A 22,476-nucleotide genomic window follows, 5' to 3' on the forward strand; every position below is an offset into this window, starting at 1 on the left:
TGACCACTAGGCTACCAGACTGCTGTTGAACAGAGCACTCCCGAAAGGTGACATTTCAATTTCAGGCTGACAAGTGTGCTTTATTGTTCAGTTCGGGCTTTGCAGAGCCAGTGCTAGAATTCAATCCAAGTTCATGCTTTGCTTTGATTTTGAATTAATGGCCAAACCAGCCAATCCCTAAAAAAATACAGGTCTCAGAGGCTCTCGTTTCAGTACCAGCAGGGTAGCGTGGACGAGCGGTCTAAGGCGCTGGATTTAGGCTCCAGTCTCTTTGGAGGCGTGGGTTCGAATCCCACCGCTGCCAATAGCTGTTTCTTTTTTATCTTCATGCCACGTGTACAGACAGGACAATTGGGAGCCAGGGAATGGCATGTGTTTATGAATTCTTGCTTTTCTGAACACCCAGACTGAAAGCACACATCTGACTCGTGTGCGTTTTCACCAAAAAAGGGTAAAGCATAAATCACTGTTCACTGAAAACGGACATGCGTTCACGATCCTGTCAATAAACACGTGCTTGGCAGGGCCACAAATCTGCCGACACGATGCCCTAATGAATGCACATCTCTTTGCCTTGGTAGTTGCTCCTTTTTGCAGCGCCTTTTCCTGCTGCATCACAAAAACTCAGTTCAAGACACTTGGCTCCATCCAGTGGAGCTCCTATGCCCAGCTTAGAAACCCCCAGGCACGAGATTGCAAGGTCCCTGGTAATTCTCCCACTCCTGGACACGTCGGAACCAAGTTTCGTATGCACTAGCAGCGAGAACAAAATCCCACATGTGAGGACAATAGGCGTCTTTCATTTAGGGCTAGTGTTAGGCTAAGAGTTTGCAGTAGCTCCTTGGGTCGAGTTAGGGGTCGAATGAGACAAAGCTAAGATTTGCGTTACGGCTGGGGTTGGTCCAGTAAGGATCCCACACACCATGGACCATCGGCGGAGGCCCCGGGTAGGCTTACACTGCGGGCTAATGGTGGACTTCTTTAAAAACGTGAGCACTAAATGGGGCGGGATGTTGACTGAAAGAATGCAGCTAGCTACAGAAATATGCAGAAATAAAGAAAAACACATCTCATTGCATGCCTTTAAAGAGCTTACTCTCCCTACCGGCAATGTTCCTGAACCTTCGCTTCCCAAACATTTTTAGAACCAAAAAAAACCTAGAAAAGATCTGACCTCCCTCACCGGGAATTGAACTCAGGACTGCTGGATGGAGGGGTGCTGACATTGACCACTAGGCTACCAGACTGCTGTCGAACAGAGCACTCCCGAAAGGTGACATTTCAATTTCAGGCTGACAAGTGTGCTTTATTGTTCAGTTCGGGCTTTGCACAGCCAGTGCTAGAATTCAATCCAAGTTCATGCTTTGCTTTGATTTTGAATTAATGGCCAAACCAGCCAATCCCTAAAAAAATACAGGTCTCAGAGGCTCTCGTTTCAGTACCAGCAGGGTAGCGTGGCCGAGCGGTCTAAGGCGCTGGATTTAGGCTCCAGTCTCTTTGGAGGCGTGGGTTCGAATCCCACCGCTGCCAATAGCTGTTTCTTTTTTATCTTCATGCCACGTGTACAGACAGGACAATTGGGAGCCAGGGAATGGCATGTGTTTATGAATTCTTGCTTTTCTGAACACCCAGACTGAAAGCACACATCTGACTCGTGTGCGTTTTCACCAAAAAAGGGTAAAGCATAAATCACTGTTCACTGAAAACGGACATGCGTTCACGATCCTGTCAATAAACACGTGCTTGGCAGGGCCACAAATCTGCCGACACGATGCCCTAATGAATGCACATCTCTTTGCCTTGGTAGTTGCTCCTTTTTGCAGCGCCTTTTCCTGCTGCATCACAAAAACTCAGTTCAAGACACTTGGCTCCATCCAGTGGAGCTCCTATGCCCAGCTTAGAAACCCCCAGGCACGAGATTGCAAGGTCCCTGGTAATTCTCCCACTCCTGGACACGTCGGAACCAAGTTTCGTATGCACTAGCAGCGAGAACAAAATCCCACATGTGAGGACAATAGGCGTCTTTCATTTAGGGCTAGTGTTAGGCTAAGAGTTTGCAGTAGCTCCTTGGGTCGAGTTAGGGGTCGAATGAGACAAAGCTAAGATTTGCGTTACGGCTGGGGTTGGTCCAGTAAGGATCCCACACACCATGGACCATCGGCGGAGGCCCCGGGTAGGCTTACACTGCGGGCTAATGGTGGACTTCTTTAAAAACGTGAGCACTAAATGGGGCGGGATGTTGACTGAAAGAATGCAGCTAGCTACAGAAATATGCAGAAATAAAGAAAAACACATCTCATTGCATGCCTTTAAAGAGCTTACTCTCCCTACCGGCAATGTTCCTGAACCTTCGCTTCCCAAACATTTTTAGAACCAAAAAAAACCTAGAAAAGATCTGACCTCCCTCACCGGGAATTGAACTCAAGACTGCTGGATGGAGGGGTGCTGACATTGACCACTAGGCTACCAGACTGCTGTCGAACAGAGCACTCCCGAAAGGTGACATTTCAATTTCAGGCTGACAAGTGTGCTTTATTGTTCAGTTCGGGCTTTGCACAGCCAGTGCTAGAATTCAATCCAAGTTCATGCTTTGCTTTGATTTTGAATTAATGGCCAAACCAGCCAATCCCTAAAAAAATACAGGTCTCAGAGGCTCTCGTTTCAGTACCAGCAGGGTAGCGTGGCCGAGCGGTCTAAGGCGCTGGATTTAGGCTCCAGTCTCTTTGGAGGCGTGGGTTCGAATCCCACCGCTGCCAATAGCTGTTTCTTTTTTATCTTCATGCCACGTGTACAGACAGGACAATTGGGAGCCAGGGAATGGCATGTGTTTATGAATTCTTGCTTTTCTGAACACCCAGACTGAAAGCACACATCTGACTCGTGTGCGTTTTCACCAAAAAAGGGTAAAGCATAAATCACTGTTCACTGAAAACGGACATGCGTTCACGATCCTGTCAATAAACACGTGCTTGGCAGGGCCACAAATCTGCCGACACGATGCCCTAATGAATGCACATCTCTTTGCCTTGGTAGTTGCTCCTTTTTGCAGCGCCTTTTCCTGCTGCATCACAAAAACTCAGTTCAAGACACTTGGCTCCATCCAGTGGAGCTCCTATGCCCAGCTTAGAAACCCCCAGGCACGAGATTGCAAGGTCCCTGGTAATTCTCCCACTCCTGGACACGTCGGAACCAAGTTTCGTATGCACTAGCAGCGAGAACAAAATCCCACATGTGAGGACAATAGGCGTCTTTCATTTAGGGCTAGTGTTAGGCTAAGAGTTTGCAGTAGCTCCTTGGGTCGAGTTAGGGGTCGAATGAGACAAAGCTAAGATTTGCGTTACGGCTGGGGTTGGTCCAGTAAGGATCCCACACACCATGGACCATCGGCGGAGGCCCCGGGTAGGCTTACACTGCGGGCTAATGGTGGACTTCTTTAAAAACGTGAGCACTAAATGGGGCGGGATGTTGACTGAAAGAATGCAGCTAGCTACAGAAATATGCAGAAATAAAGAAAAACACATCTCATTGCATGCCTTTAAAGAGCTTACTCTCCCTACCGGCAATGTTCCTGAACCTTCGCTTCCCAAACATTTTTAGAACCAAAAAAAACCTAGAAAAGATCTGACCTCCCTCACCGGGAATTGAACTCAAGACTGCTGGATGGAGGGGTGCTGACATTGACCACTAGGCTACCAGACTGCTGTTGAACAGAGCACTCCCGAAAGGTGACATTTCAATTTCAGGCTGACAAGTGTGCTTTATTGTTCAGTTCGGGCTTTGCACAGCCAGTGCTAGAATTCAATCCAAGTTCATGCTTTGCTTTGATTTTGAATTAATGGCCAAACCAGCCAATCCCTAAAAAAATACAGGTCTCAGAGGCTCTCGTTTCAGTACCAGCAGGGTAGCGTGGCCGAGCGGTCTAAGGCGCTGGATTTAGGCTCCAGTCTCTTTGGAGGCGTGGGTTCGAATCCCACCGCTGCCAATAGCTGTTTCTTTTTTATCTTCATGCCACGTGTACAGACAGGACAATTGGGAGCCAGGGAATGGCATGTGTTTATGAATTCTTGCTTTTCTGAACACCCAGACTGAAAGCACACATCTGACTCGTGTGCGTTTTCACCAAAAAAGGGTAAAGCATAAATCACTGTTCACTGAAAACGGACATGCGTTCACGATCCTGTCAATAAACACGTGCTTGGCAGGGCCACAAATCTGCCGACACGATGCCCTAATGAATGCACATCTCTTTGCCTTGGTAGTTGCTCCTTTTTGCAGCGCCTTTTCCTGCTGCATCACAAAAACTCAGTTCAAGACACTTGGCTCCATCCAGTGGAGCTCCTATGCCCAGCTTAGAAACCCCCAGGCACGAGATTGCAAGGTCCCTGGTAATTCTCCCACTCCTGGACACGTCGGAACCAAGTTTCGTATGCACTAGCAGCGAGAACAAAATCCCACATGTGAGGACAATAGGCGTCTTTCATTTAGGGCTAGTGTTAGGCTAAGAGTTTGCAGTAGCTCCTTGGGTCGAGTTAGGGGTCGAATGAGACAAAGCTAAGATTTGCGTTACGGCTGGGGTTGGTCCAGTAAGGATCCCACACACCATGGACCATCGGCGGAGGCCCCGGGTAGGCTTACACTGCGGGCTAATGGTGGACTTCTTTAAAAACGTGAGCACTAAATGGGGCGGGATGTTGACTGAAAGAATGCAGCTAGCTACAGAAATATGCAGAAATAAAGAAAAACACATCTCATTGCATGCCTTTAAAGAGCTTACTCTCCCTACCGGCAATGTTCCTGAACCTTCGCTTCCCAAACATTTTTAGAACCAAAAAAAACCTAGAAAAGATCTGACCTCCCTCACCGGGAATTGAACTCAAGACTGCTGGATGGAGGGGTGCTGACATTGACCACTAGGCTACCAGACTGCTGTTGAACAGAGCACTCCCGAAAGGTGACATTTCAATTTCAGGCTGACAAGTGTGCTTTATTGTTCAGTTCGGGCTTTGCACAGCCAGTGCTAGAATTCAATCCAAGTTCATGCTTTGCTTTGATTTTGAATTAATGGCCAAACCAGCCAATCCCTAAAAAAATACAGGTCTCAGAGGCTCTCGTTTCAGTACCAGCAGGGTAGCGTGGCCGAGCGGTCTAAGGCGCTGGATTTAGGCTCCAGTCTCTTTGGAGGCGTGGGTTCGAATCCCACCGCTGCCAATAGCTGTTTCTTTTTTATCTTCATGCCACGTGTACAGACAGGACAATTGGGAGCCAGGGAATGGCATGTGTTTATGAATTCTTGCTTTTCTGAACACCCAGACTGAAAGCACACATCTGACTCGTGTGCGTTTTCACCAAAAAAGGGTAAAGCATAAATCACTGTTCACTGAAAACGGACATGCGTTCACGATCCTGTCAATAAACACGTGCTTGGCAGGGCCACAAATCTGCCGACACGATGCCCTAATGAATGCACATCTCTTTGCCTTGGTAGTTGCTCCTTTTTGCAGCGCCTTTTCCTGCTGCATCACAAAAACTCAGTTCAAGACACTTGGCTCCATCCAGTGGAGCTCCTATGCCCAGCTTAGAAACCCCCAGGCACGAGATTGCAAGGTCCCTGGTAATTCTCCCACTCCTGGACACGTCGGAACCAAGTTTCGTATGCACTAGCAGCGAGAACAAAATCCCACATGTGAGGACAATAGGCGTCTTTCATTTAGGGCTAGTGTTAGGCTAAGAGTTTGCAGTAGCTCCTTGGGTCGAGTTAGGGGTCGAATGAGACAAAGCTAAGATTTGCGTTACGGCTGGGGTTGGTCCAGTAAGGATCCCACACACCATGGACCATCGGCGGAGGCCCCGGGTAGGCTTACACTGCGGGCTAATGGTGGACTTCTTTAAAAACGTGAGCACTAAATGGGGCGGGATGTTGACTGAAAGAATGCAGCTAGCTACAGAAATATGCAGAAATAAAGAAAAACACATCTCATTGCATGCCTTTAAAGAGCTTACTCTCCCTACCGGCAATGTTCCTGAACCTTCGCTTCCCAAACATTTTTAGAACCAAAAAAAACCTAGAAAAGATCTGACCTCCCTCACCGGGAATTGAACTCAGGACTGCTGGATGGAGGGGTGCTGACATTGACCACTAGGCTACCAGACTGCTGTCGAACAGAGCACTCCCGAAAGGTGACATTTCAATTTCAGGCTGACAAGTGTGCTTTATTGTTCAGTTCGGGCTTTGCACAGCCAGTGCTAGAATTCAATCCAAGTTCATGCTTTGCTTTGATTTTGAATTAATGGCCAAACCAGCCAATCCCTAAAAAAATACAGGTCTCAGAGGCTCTCGTTTCAGTACCAGCAGGGTAGCGTGGCCGAGCGGTCTAAGGCGCTGGATTTAGGCTCCAGTCTCTTTGGAGGCGTGGGTTCGAATCCCACCGCTGCCAATAGCTGTTTCTTTTTTATCTTCATGCCACGTGTACAGACAGGACAATTGGGAGCCAGGGAATGGCATGTGTTTATGAATTCTTGCTTTTCTGAACACCCAGACTGAAAGCACACATCTGACTCGTGTGCGTTTTCACCAAAAAAGGGTAAAGCATAAATCACTGTTCACTGAAAACGGACATGCGTTCACGATCCTGTCAATAAACACGTTCAGGGCAGGGCCACAAATCTGCCGACACGATGCCCTAATGAATGCACATCTCTTTGCCTTGGTAGTTGCTCCTTTTTGCAGCGCCTTTTCCTGCTGCATCACAAAAACTCAGTTCAAGACACTTGGCTCCATCCAGTGGAGCTCCTATGCCCAGCTTAGAAACCCCCAGGCACGAGATTGCAAGGTCCCTGGTAATTCTCCCACTCCTGGACACGTCGGAACCAAGTTTCGTATGCACTAGCAGCGAGAACAAAATCCCACATGTGAGGACAATAGGCGTCTTTCATTTAGGGCTAGTGTTAGGCTAAGAGTTTGCAGTAGCTCCTTGGGTCGAGTTAGGGGTCGAATGAGACAAAGCTAAGATTTGCGTTACGGCTGGGGTTGGTCCAGTAAGGATCCCACACACCATGGACCATCGGCGGAGGCCCCGGGTAGGCTTACACTGCGGGCTAATGGTGGACTTCTTTAAAAACGTGAGCACTAAATGGGGCGGGATGTTGACTGAAAGAATGCAGCTAGCTACAGAAATATGCAGAAATAAAGAAAAACACATCTCATTGCATGCCTTTAAAGAGCTTACTCTCCCTACCGGCAATGTTCCTGAACCTTCGCTTCCCAAACATTTTTAGAACCAAAAAAAACCTAGAAAAGATCTGACCTCCCTCACCGGGAATTGAACTCAAGACTGCTGGATGGAGGGGTGCTGACATTGACCACTAGGCTACCAGACTGCTGTTGAACAGAGCACTCCCGAAAGGTGACATTTCAATTTCAGGCTGACAAGTGTGCTTTATTGTTCAGTTCGGGCTTTGCACAGCCAGTGCTAGAATTCAATCCAAGTTCATGCTTTGCTTTGATTTTGAATTAATGGCCAAACCAGCCAATCCCTAAAAAAATACAGGTCTCAGAGGCCCTCGTTTCAGTACCAGCAGGGTAGCGTGGCCGAGCGGTCTAAGGCGCTGGATTTAGGCTCCAGTCTCTTTGGAGGCGTGGGTTCGAATCCCACCGCTGCCAATAGCTGTTTCTTTTTTATCTTCATGCCACGTGTACAGACAGGACAATTGGGAGCCAGGGAATGGCATGTGTTTATGAATTCTTGCTTTTCTGAACACCCAGACTGAAAGCACACATCTGACTCGTGTGCGTTTTCACCAAAAAAGGGTAAAGCATAAATCACTGTTCACTGAAAACGGACATGCGTTCACGATCCTGTCAATAAACACGTGCTTGGCAGGGCCACAAATCTGCCGACACGATGCCCTAATGAATGCACATCTCTTTGCCTTGGTAGTTGCTCCTTTTTGCAGCGCCTTTTCCTGCTGCATCACAAAAACTCAGTTCAAGACACTTGGCTCCATCCAGTGGAGCTCCTATGCCCAGCTTAGAAACCCCCAGGCACGAGATTGCAAGGTCCCTGGTAATTCTCCCACTCCTGGACACGTCGGAACCAAGTTTCGTATGCACTAGCAGCGAGAACAAAATCCCACATGTGAGGACAATAGGCGTCTTTCATTTAGGGCTAGTGTTAGGCTAAGAGTTTGCAGTAGCTCCTTGGGTCGAGTTAGGGGTCGAATGAGACAAAGCTAAGATTTGCGTTACGGCTGGGGTTGGTCCAGTAAGGATCCCACACACCATGGACCATCGGCGGAGGCCCCGGGTAGGCTTACACTGCGGGCTAATGGTGGACTTCTTTAAAAACGTGAGCACTAAATGGGGCGGGATGTTGACTGAAAGAATGCAGCTAGCTACAGAAATATGCAGAAATAAAGAAAAACACATCTCATTGCATGCCTTTAAAGAGCTTACTCTCCCTACCGGCAATGTTCCTGAACCTTCGCTTCCCAAACATTTTTAGAACCAAAAAAAACCTAGAAAAGATCTGACCTCCCTCACCGGGAATTGAACTCAAGACTGCTGGATGGAGGGGTGCTGACATTGACCACTAGGCTACCAGACTGCTGTTGAACAGAGCACTCCCGAAAGGTGACATTTCAATTTCAGGCTGACAAGTGTGCTTTATTGTTCAGTTCGGGCTTTGCACAGCCAGTGCTAGAATTCAATCCAAGTTCATGCTTTGCTTTGATTTTGAATTAATGGCCAAACCAGCCAATCCCTAAAAAAATACAGGTCTCAGAGGCTCTCGTTTCAGTACCAGCAGGGTAGCGTGGCCGAGCGGTCTAAGGCGCTGGATTTAGGCTCCAGTCTCTTTGGAGGCGTGGGTTCGAATCCCACCGCTGCCAATAGCTGTTTCTTTTTTATCTTCATGCCACGTGTACAGACAGGACAATTGGGAGCCAGGGAATGGCATGTGTTTATGAATTCTTGCTTTTCTGAACACCCAGACTGAAAGCACACATCTGACTCGTGTGCGTTTTCACCAAAAAAGGGTAAAGCATAAATCACTGTTCACTGAAAACGGACATGCGTTCACGATCCTGTCAATAAACACGTTCAGGGCAGGGCCACAAATCTGCCGACACGATGCCCTAATGAATGCACATCTCTTTGCCTTGGTAGTTGCTCCTTTTTGCAGCGCCTTTTCCTGCTGCATCACAAAAACTCAGTTCAAGACACTTGGCTCCATCCAGTGGAGCTCCTATGCCCAGCTTAGAAACCCCCAGGCACGAGATTGCAAGGTCCCTGGTAATTCTCCCACTCCTGGACACGTCGGAACCAAGTTTCGTATGCACTAGCAGCGAGAACAAAATCCCACATGTGAGGACAATAGGCGTCTTTCATTTAGGGCTAGTGTTAGGCTAAGAGTTTGCAGTAGCTCCTTGGGTCGAGTTAGGGGTCGAATGAGACAAAGCTAAGATTTGCGTTACGGCTGGGGTTGGTCCAGTAAGGATCCCACACACCATGGACCATCGGCGGAGGCCCCGGGTAGGCTTACACTGCGGGCTAATGGTGGACTTCTTTAAAAACGTGAGCACTAAATGGGGCGGGATGTTGACTGAAAGAATGCAGCTAGCTACAGAAATATGCAGAAATAAAGAAAAACACATCTCATTGCATGCCTTTAAAGAGCTTACTCTCCCTACCGGCAATGTTCCTGAACCTTCGCTTCCCAAACATTTTTAGAACCAAAAAAAACCTAGAAAAGATCTGACCTCCCTCACCGGGAATTGAACTCAAGACTGCTGGATGGAGGGGTGCTGACATTGACCACTAGGCTACCAGACTGCTGTTGAACAGAGCACTCCCGAAAGGTGACATTTCAATTTCAGGCTGACAAGTGTGCTTTATTGTTCAGTTCGGGCTTTGCACAGCCAGTGCTAGAATTCAATCCAAGTTCATGCTTTGCTTTGATTTTGAATTAATGGCCAAACCAGCCAATCCCTAAAAAAATACAGGTCTCAGAGGCTCTCGTTTCAGTACCAGCAGGGTAGCGTGGCCGAGCGGTCTAAGGCGCTGGATTTAGGCTCCAGTCTCTTTGGAGGCGTGGGTTCGAATCCCACCGCTGCCAATAGCTGTTTCTTTTTTATCTTCATGCCACGTGTACAGACAGGACAATTGGGAGCCAGGGAATGGCATGTGTTTATGAATTCTTGCTTTTCTGAACACCCAGACTGAAAGCACACATCTGACTCGTGTGCGTTTTCACCAAAAAAGGGTAAAGCATAAATCACTGTTCACTGAAAACGGACATGCGTTCACGATCCTGTCAATAAACACGTGCTTGGCAGGGCCACAAATCTGCCGACACGATGCCCTAATGAATGCACATCTCTTTGCCTTGGTAGTTGCTCCTTTTTGCAGCGCCTTTTCCTGCTGCATCACAAAAACTCAGTTCAAGACACTTGGCTCCATCCAGTGGAGCTCCTATGCCCAGCTTAGAAACCCCCAGGCACGAGATTGCAAGGTCCCTGGTAATTCTCCCACTCCTGGACACGTCGGAACCAAGTTTCGTATGCACTAGCAGCGAGAACAAAATCCCACATGTGAGGACAATAGGCGTCTTTCATTTAGGGCTAGTGTTAGGCTAAGAGTTTGCAGTAGCTCCTTGGGTCGAGTTAGGGGTCGAATGAGACAAAGCTAAGATTTGCGTTACGGCTGGGGTTGGTCCAGTAAGGATCCCACACACCATGGACCATCGGCGGAGGCCCCGGGTAGGCTTACACTGCGGGCTAATGGTGGACTTCTTTAAAAACGTGAGCACTAAATGGGGCGGGATGTTGACTGAAAGAATGCAGCTAGCTACAGAAATATGCAGAAATAAAGAAAAACACATCTCATTGCATGCCTTTAAAGAGCTTACTCTCCCTACCGGCAATGTTCCTGAACCTTCGCTTCCCAAACATTTTTAGAACCAAAAAAAACCTAGAAAAGATCTGACCTCCCTCACCGGGAATTGAACTCAAGACTGCTGGATGGAGGGGTGCTGACATTGACCACTAGGCTACCAGACTGCTGTTGAACAGAGCACTCCCGAAAGGTGACATTTCAATTTCAGGCTGACAAGTGTGCTTTATTGTTCAGTTCGGGCTTTGCAGAGCCAGTGCTAGAATTCAATCCAAGTTCATGCTTTGCTTTGATTTTGAATTAATGGCCAAACCAGCCAATCCCTAAAAAAATACAGGTCTCAGAGGCTCTCGTTTCAGTACCAGCAGGGTAGCGTGGCCGAGCGGTCTAAGGCGCTGGATTTAGGCTCCAGTCTCTTTGGAGGCGTGGGTTCGAATCCCACCGCTGCCAATAGCTGTTTCTTTTTTATCTTCATGCCACGTGTACAGACAGGACAATTGGGAGCCAGGGAATGGCATGTGTTTATGAATTCTTGCTTTTCTGAACACCCAGACTGAAAGCACACATCTGACTCGTGTGCGTTTTCACCAAAAAAGGGTAAAGCATAAATCACTGTTCACTGAAAACGGACATGCGTTCACGATCCTGTCAATAAACACGTGCTTGGCAGGGCCACAAATCTGCCGACACGATGCCCTAATGAATGCACATCTCTTTGCCTTGGTAGTTGCTCCTTTTTGCAGCGCCTTTTCCTGCTGCATCACAAAAACTCAGTTCAAGACACTTGGCTCCATCCAGTGGAGCTCCTATGCCCAGCTTAGAAACCCCCAGGCACGAGATTGCAAGGTCCCTGGTAATTCTCCCACTCCTGGACACGTCGGAACCAAGTTTCGTATGCACTAGCAGCGAGAACAAAATCCCACATGTGAGGACAATAGGCGTCTTTCATTTAGGGCTAGTGTTAGGCTAAGAGTTTGCAGTAGCTCCTTGGGTCGAGTTAGGGGTCGAATGAGACAAAGCTAAGATTTGCGTTACGGCTGGGGTTGGTCCAGTAAGGATCCCACACACCATGGACCATCGGCGGAGGCCCCGGGTAGGCTTACACTGCGGGCTAATGGTGGACTTCTTTAAAAACGTGAGCACTAAATGGGGCGGGATGTTGACTGAAAGAATGCAGCTAGCTACAGAAATATGCAGAAATAAAGAAAAACACATCTCATTGCATGCCTTTAAAGAGCTTACTCTCCCTACCGGCAATGTTCCTGAACCTTCGCTTCCCAAACATTTTTAGAACCAAAAAAAACCTAGAAAAGATCTGACCTCCCTCACCGGGAATTGAACTCAAGACTGCTGGATGGAGGGGTGCTGACATTGACCACTAGGCTACCAGACTGCTGTTGAACAGAGCACTCCCGAAAGGTGACATTTCAATTTCAGGCTGACAAGTGTGCTTTATTGTTCAGTTCGGGCTTTGCACAGCCAGTGCTAGAATTCAATCCAAGTTCATGCTTTGCTTTGATTTTGAATTAATGGCCAAACCAGCCAATCCCTAAAAAAATACAGGTCTCAGAGGCTCTCGTTTCAGTACCAGCAGGGTAGCGTGGCCGAGCGGTCTAAGGCGCTGGATTTAGGCTCCAGTCTCTTTGGAGGCGTGGGTTCGAATCCCACCGCTGCCAATAGCTGTTTCTTTTTTATCTTCATGCCACGTGTACAGACAGGACAATTGGGAGCCAGGGAATGGCATGTGTTTATGAATTCTTGCTTTTCTGAACACCCAGACTGAAAGCACACATCTGACTCGTGTGCGTTTTCACCAAAAAAGGGTAAAGCATAAATCACTGTTCACTGAAAACGGACATGCGTTCACGATCCTGTCAATAAACACGTGCTTGGCAGGGCCACAAATCTGCCGACACGATGCCCTAATGAATGCACATCTCTTTGCCTTGGTAGTTGCTCCTTTTTGCAGCGCCTTTTCCTGCTGCATCACAAAAACTCAGTTCAAGACACTTGGCTCCATCCAGTGGAGCTCCTATGCCCAGCTTAGAAACCCCCAGGCACGAGATTGCAAGGTCCCTGGTAATTCTCCCACTCCTGGACACGTCGGAACCAAGTTTCGTATGCACTAGCAGCGAGAACAAAATCCCACATGTGAGGACAATAGGCGTCTTTCATTTAGGGCTAGTGTTAGGCTAAGAGTTTGCAGTAGCTCCTTGGGTCGAGTTAGGGGTCGAATGAGACAAAGCTAAGATTTGCGTTACGGCTGGGGTTGGTCCAGTAAGGATCCCACACACCATGGACCATCGGCGGAGGCCCCGGGTAGGCTTACACTGCGGGCTAATGGTGGACTTCTTTAAAAACGTGAGCACTAAATGGGGCGGGATGTTGACTGAAAGAATGCAGCTAGCTACAGAAATATGCAGAAATAAAGAAAAACACATCTCATTGCATGCCTTTAAAGAGCTTACTCTCCCTACCGGCAATGTTCCTGAACCTTCGCTTCCCAAACATTTTTAGAACCAAAAAAAACCTAGAAAAGATCTGACCTCCCTCACCGGGAATTGAACTCAAGACTGCTGGATGGAGGGGTGCTGACATTGACCACTAGGCTACCAGACTGCTGTCGAACAGAGCACTCCCGAAAGGTGACATTTCAATTTCAGGCTGACAAGTGTGCTTTATTGTTCAGTTCGGGCTTTGCACAGCCAGTGCTAGAATTCAATCCAAGTTCATGCTTTGCTTTGATTTTGAATTAATGGCCAAACCAGCCAATCCCTAAAAAAATACAGGTCTCAGAGGCTCTCGTTTCAGTACCAGCAGGGTAGCGTGGCCGAGCGGTCTAAGGCGCTGGATTTAGGCTCCAGTCTCTTTGGAGGCGTGGGTTCGAATCCCACCGCTGCCAATAGCTGTTTCTTTTTTATCTTCATGCCACGTGTACAGACAGGACAATTGGGAGCCAGGGAATGGCATGTGTTTATGAATTCTTGCTTTTCTGAACACCCAGACTGAAAGCACACATCTGACTCGTGTGCGTTTTCACCAAAAAAGGGTAAAGCATAAATCACTGTTCACTGAAAACGGACATGCGTTCACGATCCTGTCAATAAACACGTGCTTGGCAGGGCCACAAATCTGCCGACACGATGCCCTAATGAATGCACATCTCTTTGCCTTGGTAGTTGCTCCTTTTTGCAGCGCCTTTTCCTGCTGCATCACAAAAACTCAGTTCAAGACACTTGGCTCCATCCAGTGGAGCTCCTATGCCCAGCTTAGAAACCCCCAGGCACGAGATTGCAAGGTCCCTGGTAATTCTCCCACTCCTGGACACGTCGGAACCAAGTTTCGTATGCACTAGCAGCGAGAACAAAATCCCACATGTGAGGACAATAGGCGTCTTTCATTTAGGGCTAGTGTTAGGCTAAGAGTTTGCAGTAGCTCCTTGGGTCGAGTTAGGGGTCGAATGAGACAAAGCTAAGATTTGCGTTACGGCTGGGGTTGGTCCAGTAAGGATCCCACACACCATGGACCATCGGCGGAGGCCCCGGGTAGGCTTACACTGCGGGCTAATGGTGGACTTCTTTAAAAACGTGAGCACTAAATGGGGCGGGATGTTGACTGAAAGAATGCAGCTAGCTACAGAAATATGCAGAAATAAAGAAAAACACATCTCATTGCATGCCTTTAAAGAGCTTACTCTCCCTACCGGCAATGTTCCTGAACCTTCGCTTCCCAAACATTTTTAGAACCAAAAAAAACCTAGAAAAGATCTGACCTCCCTCACCGGGAATTGAACTCAAGACTGCTGGATGGAGGGGTGCTGACATTGACCACTAGGCTACCAGACTGCTGTTGAACAGAGCACTCCCGAAAGGTGACATTTCAATTTCAGGCTGACAAGTGTGCTTTATTGTTCAGTTCGGGCTTTGCACAGCCAGTGCTAGAATTCAATCCAAGTTCATGCTTTGCTTTGATTTTGAATTAATGGCCAAACCAGCCAATCCCTAAAAAAATACAGGTCTCAGAGGCTCTCGTTTCAGTACCAGCAGGGTAGCGTGGCCGAGCGGTCTAAGGCGCTGGATTTAGGCTCCAGTCTCTTTGGAGGCGTGGGTTCGAATCCCACCGCTGCCAATAGCTGTTTCTTTTTTATCTTCATGCCACGTGTACAGACAGGACAATTGGGAGCCAGGGAATGGCATGTGTTTATGAATTCTTGCTTTTCTGAACACCCAGACTGAAAGCACACATCTGACTCGTGTGCGTTTTCACCAAAAAAGGGTAAAGCATAAATCACTGTTCACTGAAAACGGACATGCGTTCACGATCCTGTCAATAAACACGTGCTTGGCAGGGCCACAAATCTGCCGACACGATGCCCTAATGAATGCACATCTCTTTGCCTTGGTAGTTGCTCCTTTTTGCAGCGCCTTTTCCTGCTGCATCACAAAAACTCAGTTCAAGACACTTGGCTCCATCCAGTGGAGCTCCTATGCCCAGCTTAGAAACCCCCAGGCACGAGATTGCAAGGTCCCTGGTAATTCTCCCACTCCTGGACACGTCGGAACCAAGTTTCGTATGCACTAGCAGCGAGAACAAAATCCCACATGTGAGGACAATAGGCGTCTTTCATTTAGGGCTAGTGTTAGGCTAAGAGTTTGCAGTAGCTCCTTGGGTCGAGTTAGGGGTCGAATGAGACAAAGCTAAGATTTGCGTTACGGCTGGGGTTGGTCCAGTAAGGATCCCACACACCATGGACCATCGGCGGAGGCCCCGGGTAGGCTTACACTGCGGGCTAATGGTGGACTTCTTTAAAAACGTGAGCACTAAATGGGGCGGGATGTTGACTGAAAGAATGCAGCTAGCTACAGAAATATGCAGAAATAAAGAAAAACACATCTCATTGCATGCCTTTAAAGAGCTTACTCTCCCTACCGGCAATGTTCCTGAACCTTCGCTTCCCAAACATTTTTAGAACCAAAAAAAACCTAGAAAAGATCTGACCTCCCTCACCGGGAATTGAACTCAAGACTGCTGGATGGAGGGGTGCTGACATTGACCACTAGGCTACCAGACTGCTGTTGAACAGAGCACTCCCGAAAGGTGACATTTCAATTTCAGGCTGACAAGTGTGCTTTATTGTTCAGTTCGGGCTTTGCAGAGCCAGTGCTAGAATTCAATCCAAGTTCATGCTTTGCTTTGATTTTGAATGAATGGCCAAACCAGCCAATCCCTAAAAAAATACAGGTCTCAGAGGCTCTCGTTTCAGTACCAGCAGGGTAGCGTGGCCGAGCGGTCTAAGGCGCTGGATTTAGGCTCCAGTCTCTTTGGAGGCGTGGGTTCGAATCCCACCGCTGCCAATAGCTGTTTCTTTTTTATCTTCATGCCACGTGTACAGACAGGACAATTGGGAGCCAGGGAATGGCATGTGTTTATGAATTCTTGCTTTTCTGAACACCCAGACTGAAAGCACACATCTGACTCGTGTGCGTTTTCACCAAAAAAGGGTAAAGCATAAATCACTGTTCACTGAAAACGGACATGCGTTCACGATCCTGTCAATAAACACGTGCTTGGCAGGGCCACAAATCTGCCGACACGATGCCCTAATGAATGCACATCTCTTTGCCTTGGTAGTTGCTCCTTTTTGCAGCGCCTTTTCCTGCTGCATCACAAAAACTCAGTTCAAGACACTTGGCTCCATCCAGTGGAGCTCCTATGCCCAGCTTAGAAACCCCCAGGCACGAGATTGCAAGGTCCCTGGTAATTCTCCCACTCCTGGACACGTCGGAACCAAGTTTCGTATGCACTAGCAGCGAGAACAAAATCCCACATGTGAGGACAATAGGCGTCTTTCATTTAGGGCTAGTGTTAGGCTAAGAGTTTGCAGTAGCTCCTTGGGTCGAGTTAGGGGTCGAATGAGACAAAGCTAAGATTTGCGTTACGGCTGGGGTTGGTCCAGTAAGGATCCCACACACCATGGACCATCGGCGGAGGCCCCGGGTAGGCTTACACTGCGGGCTAATGGTGGACTTCTTTAAAAACGTGAGCACTAAATGGGGCGGGATGTTGACTGAAAGAATGCAGCTAGCTACAGAAATATGCAGAAATAAAGAAAAACACATCTCATTGCATGCCTTTAAAGAGCTTACTCTCCCTACCGGCAATGTTCCTGAACCTTCGCTTCCCAAACATTTTTAGAACCAAAAAAAACCTAGAAAAGATCTGACCTCCCTCACCGGGAATTGAACTCAAGACTGCTGGATGGAGGGGTGCTGACATTGACCACTAGGCTACCAGACTGCTGTTGAACAGAGCACTCCCGAAAGGTGACATTTCAATTTCAGGCTGACAAGTGTGCTTTATTGTTCAGTTCGGGCTTTGCACAGCCAGTGCTAGAATTCAATCCAAGTTCATGCTTTGCTTTGATTTTGAATTAATGGCCAAACCAGCCAATCCCTAAAAAAATACAGGTCTCAGAGGCTCTCGTTTCAGTACCAGCAGGGTAGCGTGGCCGAGCGGTCTAAGGCGCTGGATTTAGGCTCCAGTCTCTTTGGAGGCGTGGGTTCGAATCCCACCGCTGCCAATAGCTGTTTCTTTTTTATCTTCATGCCACGTGTACAGACAGGACAATTGGGAGCCAGGGAATGGCATGTGTTTATGAATTCTTGCTTTTCTGAACACCCAGACTGAAAGCACACATCTGACTCGTGTGCGTTTTCACCAAAAAAGGGTAAAGCATAAATCACTGTTCACTGAAAACGGACATGCGTTCACGATCCTGTCAATAAACACGTGCTTGGCAGGGCCACAAATCTGCCGACACGATGCCCTAATGAATGCACATCTCTTTGCCTTGGTAGTTGCTCCTTTTTGCAGCGCCTTTTCCTGCTGCATCACAAAAACTCAGTTCAAGACACTTGGCTCCATCCAGTGGAGCTCCTATGCCCAGCTTAGAAACCCCCAGGCACGAGATTGCAAGGTCCCTGGTAATTCTCCCACTCCTGGACACATCGGAACCAAGTTTCGTATGCACTAGCAGCGAGAACAAAATCCCACATGTGAGGACAATAGGCGTCTTTCATTTAGGGCTAGTGTTAGGCTAAGAGTTTGCAGTAGCTCCTTGGGTCGAGTTAGGGGTCGAATGAGACAAAGCTAAGATTTGCGTTACGGCTGGGGTTGGTCCAGTAAGGATCCCACACACCATGGACCATCGGCGGAGGCCCCGGGTAGGCTTACACTGCGGGCTAATGGTGGACTTCTTTAAAAACGTGAGCACTAAATGGGGCGGGATGTTGACTGAAAGAATGCAGCTAGCTACAGAAATATGCAGAAATAAAGAAAAACACATCTCATTGCATGCCTTTAAAGAGCTTACTCTCCCTACCGGCAATGTTCCTGAACCTTCGCTTCCCAAACATTTTTAGAACCAAAAAAAACCTAGAAAAGATCTGACCTCCCTCACCGGGAATTGAACTCAAGACTGCTGGATGGAGGGGTGCTGACATTGACCACTAGGCTACCAGACTGCTGTTGAACAGAGCACTCCCGAAAGGTGACATTTCAATTTCAGGCTGACAAGTGTGCTTTATTGTTCAGTTCGGGCTTTGCACAGCCAGTGCTAGAATTCAATCCAAGTTCATGCTTTGCTTTGATTTTGAATTAATGGCCAAACCAGCCAATCCCTAAAAAAATACAGGTCTCAGAGGCTCTCGTTTCAGTACCAGCAGGGTAGCGTGGCCGAGCGGTCTAAGGCGCTGGATTTAGGCTCCAGTCTCTTTGGAGGCGTGGGTTCGAATCCCACCGCTGCCAATAGCTGTTTCTTTTTTATCTTCATGCCACGTGTACAGACAGGACAATTGGGAGCCAGGGAATGGCATGTGTTTATGAATTCTTGCTTTTCTGAACACCCAGACTGAAAGCACACATCTGACTCGTGTGCGTTTTCACCAAAAAAGGGTAAAGCATAAATCACTGTTCACTGAAAACGGACATGCGTTCACGATCCTGTCAATAAACACGTGCTTGGCAGGGCCACAAATCTGCCGACACGATGCCCTAATGAATGCACATCTCTTTGCCTTGGTAGTTGCTCCTTTTTGCAGCGCCTTTTCCTGCTGCATCACAAAAACTCAGTTCAAGACACTTGGCTCCATCCAGTGGAGCTCCTATGCCCAGCTTAGAAACCCCCAGGCACGAGATTGCAAGGTCCCTGGTAATTCTCCCACTCCTGGACACGTCGGAACCAAGTTTCGTATGCACTAGCAGCGAGAACAAAATCCCACATGTGAGGACAATAGGCGTCTTTCCTTTAGGGCTAGTGTTAGGCTAAGAGTTTGCAGTAGCTCCTTGGGTCGAGTTAGGGGTCGAATGAGACAAAGCTAAGATTTGCGTTACGGCTGGGGTTGGTCCAGTAAGGATCCCACACACCATGGACCATCGGCGGAGGCCCCGGGTAGGCTTACACTGCGGGCTAATGGTGGACTTCTTTAAAAACGTGAGCACTAAATGGGGCGGGATGTTGACTGAAAGAATGCAGCTAGCTACAGAAATATGCAGAAATAAAGAAAAACACATCTCATTGCATGCCTTTAAAGAGCTTACTCTCCCTACCGGCAATGTTCCTGAACCTTCGCTTCCCAAACATTTTTAGAACCAAAAAAAACCTAGAAAAGATCTGACCTCCCTCACCGGGAATTGAACTCAAGACTGCTGGATGGAGGGGTGCTGACATTGACCACTAGGCTACCAGACTGCTGTTGAACAGAGCACTCCCGAAAGGTGACATTTCAATTTCAGGCTGACAAGTGTGCTTTATTGTTCAGTTCGGGCTTTGCACAGCCAGTGCTAGAATTCAATCCAAGTTCATGCTTTGCTTTGATTTTGAATTAATGGCCAAACCAGCCAATCCCTAAAAAAATACAGGTCTCAGAGGCTCTCGTTTCAGTACCAGCAGGGTAGCGTGGCCGAGCGGTCTAAGGCGCTGGATTTAGGCTCCAGTCTCTTTGGAGGCGTGGGTTCGAATCCCACCGCTGCCAATAGCTGTTTCTTTTTTATCTTCATGCCACGTGTACAGACAGGACAATTGGGAGCCAGGGAATGGCATGTGTTTATGAATTCTTGCTTTTCTGAACACCCAGACTGAAAGCACACATCTGACTCGTGTGCGTTTTCACCAAAAAAGGGTAAAGCATAAATCACTGTTCACTGAAAACGGACATGCGTTCACGATCCTGTCAATAAACACGTGCTTGGCAGGGCCACAAATCTGCCGACACGATGCCCTAATGAATGCACATCTCTTTGCCTTGGTAGTTGCTCCTTTTTGCAGCGCCTTTTCCTGCTGCATCACAAAAACTCAGTTCAAGACACTTGGCTCCATCCAGTGGAGCTCCTATGCCCAGCTTAGAAACCCCCAGGCACGAGATTGCAAGGTCCCTGGTAATTCTCCCACTCCTGGACACGTCGGAACCAAGTTTCGTATGCACTAGCAGCGAGAACAAAATCCCACATGTGAGGACAATAGGCGTCTTTCATTTAGGGCTAGTGTTAGGCTAAGAGTTTGCAGTAGCTCCTTGGGTCGAGTTAGGGGTCGAATGAGACAAAGCTAAGATTTGCGTTACGGCTGGGGTTGGTCCAGTAAGGATCCCACACACCATGGACCATCGGCGGAGGCCCCGGGTAGGCTTACACTGCGGGCTAATGGTGGACTTCTTTAAAAACGTGAGCACTAAATGGGGCGGGATGTTGACTGAAAGAATGCAGCTAGCTACAGAAATATGCAGAAATAAAGAAAAACACATCTCATTGCATGCCTTTAAAGAGCTTACTCTCCCTACCGGCAATGTTCCTGAACCTTCGCTTCCCAAACATTTTTAGAACCAAAAAAAACCTAGAAAAGATCTGACCTCCCTCACCGGGAATTGAACTCAAGACTGCTGGATGGAGGGGTGCTGACATTGACCACCAGGCTACCAGACTGCTGTTGAACAGAGCACTCCCGAAAGGTGACATTTCAATTTCAGGCTGACAAGTGTGCTTTATTGTTCAGTTCGGGCTTTGCACAGCCAGTGCTAGAATTCAATCCAAGTTCATGCTTTGCTTTGATTTTGAATTAATGGCCAAACCAGCCAATCCCTAAAAAAATACAGGTCTCAGAGGCTCTCGTTTCAGTACCAGCAGGGTAGCGTGGCCGAGCGGTCTAAGGCGCTGGATTTAGGCTCCAGTCTCTTTGGAGGCGTGGGTTCGAATCCCACCGCTGCCAATAGCTGTTTCTTTTTTATCTTCATGCCACGTGTACAGACAGGACAATTGGGAGCCAGGGAATGGCATGTGTTTATGAATTCTTGCTTTTCTGAACACCCAGACTGAAAGCACACATCTGACTCGTGTGCGTTTTCACCAAAAAAGGGTAAAGCATAAATCACTGTTCACTGAAAACGGACATGCGTTCACGATCCTGTCAATAAACACGTGCTTGGCAGGGCCACAAATCTGCCGACACGATGCCCTAATGAATGCACATCTCTTTGCCTTGGTAGTTGCTCCTTTTTGCAGCGCCTTTTCCTGCTGCATCACAAAAACTCAGTTCAAGACACTTGGCTCCATCCAGTGGAGCTCCTATGCCCAGCTTAGAAACCCCCAGGCACGAGATTGCAAGGTCCCTGGTAATTCTCCCACTCCTGGACACGTCGGAACCAAGTTTCGTATGCACTAGCAGCGAGAACAAAATCCCACATGTGAGGACAATAGGCGTCTTTCATTTAGGGCTAGTGTTAGGCTAAGAGTTTGCAGTAGCTCCTTGGGTCGAGTTAGGGGTCGAATGAGACAAAGCTAAGATTTGCGTTACGGCTGGGGTTGGTCCAGTAAGGATCCCACACACCATGGACCATCGGCGGAGGCCCCGGGTAGGCTTACACTGCGGGCTAATGGTGGACTTCTTTAAAAACGTGAGCACTAAATGGGGCGGGATGTTGACTGAAAGAATGCAGCTAGCTACAGAAATATGCAGAAATAAAGAAAAACACATCTCATTGCATGCCTTTAAAGAGCTTACTCTCCCTACCGGCAATGTTCCTGAACCTTCGCTTCCCAAACATTTTTAGAACCAAAAAAAACCTAGAAAAGATCTGACCTCCCTCACCGGGAATTGAACTCAAGACTGCTGGATGGAGGGGTGCTGACATTGACCACTAGGCTACCAGACTGCTGTTGAACAGAGCACTCCCGAAAGGTGACATTTCAATTTCAGGCTGACAAGTGTGCTTTATTGTTCAGTTCGGGCTTTGCAGAGCCAGTGCTAGAATTCAATCCAAGTTCATGCTTTGCTTTGATTTTGAATTAATGGCCAAACCAGCCAATCCCTAAAAAAATACAGGTCTCAGAGGCTCTCGTTTCAGTACCAGCAGGGTAGCGTGGACGAGCGGTCTAAGGCGCTGGATTTAGGCTCCAGTCTCTTTGGAGGCGTGGGTTCGAATCCCACCGCTGCCAATAGCTGTTTCTTTTTTATCTTCATGCCACGTGTACAGACAGGACAATTGGGAGCCAGGGAATGGCATGTGTTTATGAATTCTTGCTTTTCTGAACACCCAGAC

General features: G+C 48.0%; 19 non-coding genes across 19 annotated transcripts; all 19 read left to right on the plus strand.

Annotated features, from left to right (window-relative positions):
- The first annotated feature begins 222 nt into the window (after window positions 1–222).
- TRNAL-UAG (transfer RNA leucine (anticodon UAG)) lies at window positions 223–304 on the plus strand. The gene has a single exon. It is a non-coding gene; the product is annotated as a tRNA-Leu (tRNA).
- A 1,144-nt stretch (window positions 305–1,448) lies between these two features.
- Window positions 1,449–1,530, plus strand: TRNAL-UAG (transfer RNA leucine (anticodon UAG)). The gene has a single exon. It is a non-coding gene; the product is annotated as a tRNA-Leu (tRNA).
- Window positions 1,531–2,674: 1,144 nt separating this feature from the next.
- TRNAL-UAG (transfer RNA leucine (anticodon UAG)) lies at window positions 2,675–2,756 on the plus strand. Its single transcript has one exon. It is a non-coding gene; the product is annotated as a tRNA-Leu (tRNA).
- Window positions 2,757–3,900: 1,144 nt separating this feature from the next.
- Window positions 3,901–3,982, plus strand: TRNAL-UAG (transfer RNA leucine (anticodon UAG)). The gene has a single exon. It is a non-coding gene; the product is annotated as a tRNA-Leu (tRNA).
- Window positions 3,983–5,126: 1,144 nt separating this feature from the next.
- On the plus strand, window positions 5,127–5,208 carry TRNAL-UAG (transfer RNA leucine (anticodon UAG)). Its single transcript has one exon. It is a non-coding gene; the product is annotated as a tRNA-Leu (tRNA).
- Window positions 5,209–6,352: 1,144 nt separating this feature from the next.
- On the plus strand, window positions 6,353–6,434 carry TRNAL-UAG (transfer RNA leucine (anticodon UAG)). Its single transcript has one exon. It is a non-coding gene; the product is annotated as a tRNA-Leu (tRNA).
- Window positions 6,435–7,578: 1,144 nt separating this feature from the next.
- Window positions 7,579–7,660, plus strand: TRNAL-UAG (transfer RNA leucine (anticodon UAG)). The gene has a single exon. It is a non-coding gene; the product is annotated as a tRNA-Leu (tRNA).
- Window positions 7,661–8,804: 1,144 nt separating this feature from the next.
- Window positions 8,805–8,886, plus strand: TRNAL-UAG (transfer RNA leucine (anticodon UAG)). Its single transcript has one exon. It is a non-coding gene; the product is annotated as a tRNA-Leu (tRNA).
- Window positions 8,887–10,030: 1,144 nt separating this feature from the next.
- Window positions 10,031–10,112, plus strand: TRNAL-UAG (transfer RNA leucine (anticodon UAG)). The gene has a single exon. It is a non-coding gene; the product is annotated as a tRNA-Leu (tRNA).
- A 1,144-nt stretch (window positions 10,113–11,256) lies between these two features.
- On the plus strand, window positions 11,257–11,338 carry TRNAL-UAG (transfer RNA leucine (anticodon UAG)). The gene has a single exon. It is a non-coding gene; the product is annotated as a tRNA-Leu (tRNA).
- Window positions 11,339–12,482: 1,144 nt separating this feature from the next.
- Window positions 12,483–12,564, plus strand: TRNAL-UAG (transfer RNA leucine (anticodon UAG)). Its single transcript has one exon. It is a non-coding gene; the product is annotated as a tRNA-Leu (tRNA).
- A 1,144-nt stretch (window positions 12,565–13,708) lies between these two features.
- Window positions 13,709–13,790, plus strand: TRNAL-UAG (transfer RNA leucine (anticodon UAG)). Its single transcript has one exon. It is a non-coding gene; the product is annotated as a tRNA-Leu (tRNA).
- Window positions 13,791–14,934: 1,144 nt separating this feature from the next.
- On the plus strand, window positions 14,935–15,016 carry TRNAL-UAG (transfer RNA leucine (anticodon UAG)). Its single transcript has one exon. It is a non-coding gene; the product is annotated as a tRNA-Leu (tRNA).
- Window positions 15,017–16,160: 1,144 nt separating this feature from the next.
- Window positions 16,161–16,242, plus strand: TRNAL-UAG (transfer RNA leucine (anticodon UAG)). The gene has a single exon. It is a non-coding gene; the product is annotated as a tRNA-Leu (tRNA).
- Window positions 16,243–17,386: 1,144 nt separating this feature from the next.
- Window positions 17,387–17,468, plus strand: TRNAL-UAG (transfer RNA leucine (anticodon UAG)). Its single transcript has one exon. It is a non-coding gene; the product is annotated as a tRNA-Leu (tRNA).
- Window positions 17,469–18,612: 1,144 nt separating this feature from the next.
- On the plus strand, window positions 18,613–18,694 carry TRNAL-UAG (transfer RNA leucine (anticodon UAG)). The gene has a single exon. It is a non-coding gene; the product is annotated as a tRNA-Leu (tRNA).
- Window positions 18,695–19,838: 1,144 nt separating this feature from the next.
- Window positions 19,839–19,920, plus strand: TRNAL-UAG (transfer RNA leucine (anticodon UAG)). Its single transcript has one exon. It is a non-coding gene; the product is annotated as a tRNA-Leu (tRNA).
- A 1,144-nt stretch (window positions 19,921–21,064) lies between these two features.
- On the plus strand, window positions 21,065–21,146 carry TRNAL-UAG (transfer RNA leucine (anticodon UAG)). The gene has a single exon. It is a non-coding gene; the product is annotated as a tRNA-Leu (tRNA).
- A 1,144-nt stretch (window positions 21,147–22,290) lies between these two features.
- Window positions 22,291–22,372, plus strand: TRNAL-UAG (transfer RNA leucine (anticodon UAG)). The gene has a single exon. It is a non-coding gene; the product is annotated as a tRNA-Leu (tRNA).
- Window positions 22,373–22,476: the final 104 nt, after the last annotated feature.

Source organism: Ambystoma mexicanum, chromosome 1p (assembly GCF_040938575.1).
Source record: "Ambystoma mexicanum isolate Mex_15411 chromosome 1p, UKY_AmexF1_1, whole genome shotgun sequence".
Taxonomy (NCBI): Eukaryota; Metazoa; Chordata; class Amphibia; order Caudata; family Ambystomatidae; genus Ambystoma; species Ambystoma mexicanum.